This window comes from Callorhinus ursinus, unplaced genomic scaffold, assembly GCF_003265705.2.
Source record: "Callorhinus ursinus isolate GAN/ISIS: 27379988/994484 unplaced genomic scaffold, GSC_fseal_2.0 scaffold2, whole genome shotgun sequence".
Lineage (NCBI taxonomy): Eukaryota > Metazoa > Chordata > Mammalia > Carnivora > Otariidae > Callorhinus > Callorhinus ursinus.
In genome coordinates, this window is record NW_027397064.1 from 47,677,652 (window position 1) to 47,682,523 (window position 4,872).

Consider the following 4,872-nt stretch of genomic DNA (forward strand, 5'->3'; position numbering starts at 1 on the left):
CAGCCAAAAGCCAAGGCAAGAAGATATTTCCTAATGATTCCCATAGGATTATCAAAAATCAAGCAAAATTAATACAACCCTATAAGAGGTATTAATTAAAACAGGATACTGTGGAGTGACCCTACCAGGTGAAAGCCAGTGGCATGGGCGGTGAAAGAATTCACCTGAGGCAAAACAAAGGAGATAGAAGTTTATTGAATACACTGCAAGGGAGGGGCAGGGTGGACAGCCAAGGAGAGGCTGTCTGCTGGGAAACAGTCGTGGGGAAGACTATAGTTCAGGGGGAACGTGAGGAAGTACGGAAATTTATGGAATTTTCCTTTCTTGGTAACTGTGTCTGGGTGTAAGTAAACTGTTTGTCAGCTAGGACTTACGGATGTTTGAGGTGGGTCACCTAATGGGTCTGTTTGTATTCAGCCGGGTGGGGGGGGTCACTGTGGGCCCTTCTACCCCACTCAGGTTTCCAGGGTTCAAGCTGGTTGCCTAAAAGCAGCTTCTATGGATACATTTGGTATTAAGAGGGTTCTGTAAAAGGAAGGTTCAATGACTGATTAACTTGCAAAGACCAATTAGAAAGTCATCATTAAATAGAATAAATTTTATAACATATACTATAACATTTACAATAAATAACATAACTATATTAGTGAATGCAGGAATCAACAGCATTCAAGGACAACAACTTGACCCTTTTTTTATCACAGCCCTTTAAACTAGCTCCGCCTAATTATTTTTTTCTGGTAATAAAAATCCAGTCCAGTCTAGTATCAAGGCTTTAATTTTTCATTTACTTCTAAGCTTTCTTGCTGTCTCTGCTCAGGCCTGTGTTAGGACGGGAAATCTTCAGTCTGAGAGGAGCCAGGATTGGATTTCCACCGTTTCCCCACTCTGTTCTTCTCGCCCTTCTCCCTGACTCATTTCGCTGATCTTTGGGTTAGACTGAAGGAAAGAAGAGCAATATGAAAGTTACTTAGTGTTTCTGGTCCCTTTATTCTGTCATATATAAGACAAATCAAAAAAAAAAAAACATATTTTATCACCTGAATAATTATAGCTCTTCCCTCTTTTATTCAAATAAAAATAAAGAATCCCAAGGAGGTGAAAAGCCAAATGCAAATTTCACTTATCTTGACATTTTTTTCTAGGGCTCTTATCATAACAGCAGGCTTCAGACAGCTGAATATATATGTGTGTGTCATATATTCTGGCCTTACACACAATCTCCTCTCTGGCAAATTGGTTTTAATAAAGATGTATAGATTAGGACTTCACAGATCAGCTGAGATAAACGTGAAATAAGTAGTAAATAGCTAGACTTCTTTTTTTTCTGTCCGAATGCTTATCACCGAAAAGTTCCTATTGTATGGATCAAGTACTATTCTAGTTTACTATGGTGTAAACAAGACAGAACAAGATTCCTGACCTCACAAAGCTTATGTTCTATACAGTGGTAACAGACAATAAATAATAAATGTAACAGGAAAAAAAAACCATAAATCAGGCTAAAAAGGATATGGCATGTGTCACTGGTGAGGGGAGGGGTTAGTTAACAGGTTGCTATTTTTTTTTTTTAATTTTACTTATTTATTTGACAGAGAGCGAGAGAGCACAAGCAAAGGGAGCTGCTATTTTAAATCCGGTGATCACCGGCAGGCCTCACTGAGAAAGTAACATCTGAGCAAAGACAGGAAGCAGGTGAAGGAGCCAGCCAGAAGGAAGAGGGAACATTCTATGCAAAATTCCTGTTGTAGGAGCTTATTCAAGGAGGAACAAGAGGGCCTGAATGCTTGATGCTCCGGGATTGAGAGGCAAGTAGTCAATGCTGCATTCACAAAGCTAAGGTGGAAGTGAGGTGGCCCATCCGGTGGGTCTCTGCAGTCATTGCAAAACTCTTTTACTCATGTGGAATGGAGAAGCATGTCCGAGTTTAAATGAGGTAAACTGGGCAAACCAATTCACAATTTAAAGAACTCACTCTGGCTGCTGTGTTGAGACTGGGTGCGGGGAGAGGCCATGAATCACTGTTGACTAAATTCTACTGTGGTAGGTAGCAACACTAAAATTTCAGAGGCTTAAAAAGCAAAGAAAAATAGGGTTTTTTTTTTTCTCACTCACATCACATAGCCGTTGTGGGTCAGCTGTGGCTCTGTTCCATGTTGCCTTTTTTTCCGATAGGACAGCTGCTATCTGGGACAATGCTGGTCTCACACCAAAGGAACAAAGAAACAGGCTGGACCAGGAGCTGGCTCTTAAAATTTCTGCACAAAAGTGCCCTGAGTTACTTCTAATCACATTTCATTGACCACAGCAAGTCATGGGATCAAGTCTGACATTAAGACCAGATCTATAATCCTCCCACAAGTAGGGGCAAGTCCTCAAGAAAGACATGCAAATATTTGGAATAAAAAAATACAATTCTCCAAAATATGGGAGAGAAAAACAAGGGAGATTATTCAGAAAGTTATTACAAAACTCAAGGTGAGAGACCTTGTTCCATATCAATTACATCTCCATCGGTGGAAGCCTGAGATTGCCAAAGGTATCACATGGAAAAGAGCTAGGGAGGTAGCCAAAAAGAGAGGCTCATATAAGAATAAAAATGGCATAGAGGCCTATAGTAGGAAAAAGAGAAGATCAAGAAAGGGGTGAAGGGAATTCAGTGAGAGAAAAACTAGTAAAAACAAAAGACAACCTAGAGAAATAGTATAAAATTACCTCTAAGCCTTTAAAATATATAGTTTCATGAATACTTACAACTAAAATTCCACAGGGGGAACAAAAAAGATCCCAAATAAACTTAAATTCTAGAGAAGAGACTGTGATGACTTCTGTATTACTTTTTGTAGATTCATCTGACCTTGTATTTCAGATGGAACAGTTTGTTAATAGCATGCCAATTTTCCTTCTTTTATTCAATTTGCTCTGTTACCTTAACTTGACAGCAGGATCTCTCTGTTAAATCAAGGATTTCATTATCCCTGATTCCACTAGATGTTGTTGAGTATATGTAGAAAGGTGATAAAATTCAACTTATAATTTACATTCCTACTCTTCCTACCTCTTTCCTTGGTAGACTCTTTGGACAACAGTGAATCCCAAAGCTTAATGTAATTATGTCCCTCCTTTTATCTGCCACAATCTGTTTATCCATTTATGTTTATTCCTTACAGATACCAAGAAATAATGTTAACTGCTAGGAATGCTAATATAAAAAGAACTACCCCTGTGAGACTCTTACAGTCCACAGGTAAAGATAAATAAAATTTATTAAGGTAAATGTTATGTTGGAGGAATACATAATATGCAAAGATAACAGAGAAAGAAGAGATGCTTTAGGTGAATCTGGGGCTTTTCATTCAAAACAAGATGACAGTGAATGAAAGTTCAAGCAGAAGAAAAAGCATATGTAAAAACACGTGATAAAATGAAAAATATTTGAGTAACAGAAATAAATGGGTGAAAAATAACATGTGAAGGGGCAGTGGAAGCAGATGTGACTGGACAGATAAAAAGGAGCCCTTGTGCCACGCCAGGAAATCCAATATTAAGCAGTGACTAAGGAGCCACTGAAGAGATTCAAGCAGGAAAGCACCAAGATTCCACGTGTAGGGCAATTGTTGGTTGCTTTAAATAAATGATCATTGCTTTTTTTTTTTTTTTTTTTTTTTTACTTAGCACTGCTTGTGAAACACACGAAAGCATCTCTGCAGTGAACAGTCCAGTCATGGAAATCTGTCCTGGCACTCAAATACCCAACCAGACCAAAAGGCCCATCAGCACCCCAGGGCTTTCTCAGTCTCAGAGCTCAAGTTCCTCTCTGTCAGTTTCTAATGTCTCGGGACTCCATAGTACGCCGCTCATAGTCTCTCTTCATTTCACAGCTCCCCAGCTTACAATTTACTGAGTTAGGTAGATCTTCCAAATTTTGGCACATTTATTATATAATATAAAAAAACTACACATTTGTTAGTATCTTACCAGAAATCTCTAAAGCATTATGAGCTTTCAAGCTAACAGTGACAGATGCTATTTATCCGAAATTTTCATTTCTTCTTGGAAGTTTGAATTTTATAATTAAAAATTTTTTTCAAGGAAAGTAATACAAAATATCCAAACTGAAATACCTATAGTTTGTCATTTTTCAAATGAGATGGTGTTTCATGAAAAAAGTGGCTCGCTCAGCTCACAATTCATTGCATGAGGGCTTTTCCTTGAAACGATGATCATACTTTAGTATACAGTAGAAGTGCTTCCCACATCATCTTATACACCATTAAACCTTTTTCTATAGGGTTGTCTTTTTAAAATTATATGTGGGAGTAATCTATATACTTTCTTCACTGGATACAAGACCTCCTTCACTGCATCTATGTATTATATATATTTTACTTTACTCCCTGGCTTGCCTTCCCACTCTTTAAGTACCTTTCAATAAGTGTTAACTTTTCAATTTTCATGTGGTTTATAATTTTCTTCTCCTCCAGGGTTACTGATTTTCTGTCCCATTTAAGAAAAATTTTTTTTTTTTAATCCCAAGATCATCAAGATACTTTCCTACATTTACTCTTTAAAAAATGTTTTGTAGTTTTCAATTTAGAGGTGTTGTCTATCTTTAATTAGCTTTACCCTTAGGTATTTTATATATTTTGATGCTATGGCAAAAGATACCTTATTTTCTTACTTCCTATACTTTGTTGGTCCTATTTAAGAATATGATTTTTATGCATCTTTGTATTCAGCAACTTAATACATTAGTAATTGCAATAGTTTTGCTGTAGTCTTTTGAAATTTTTACATATGTAGTCATGTCACATGCAGATAATGACAGGTTTTTTTTCCATTTCATTTCTTCAAATTATAAACTTTTTATTC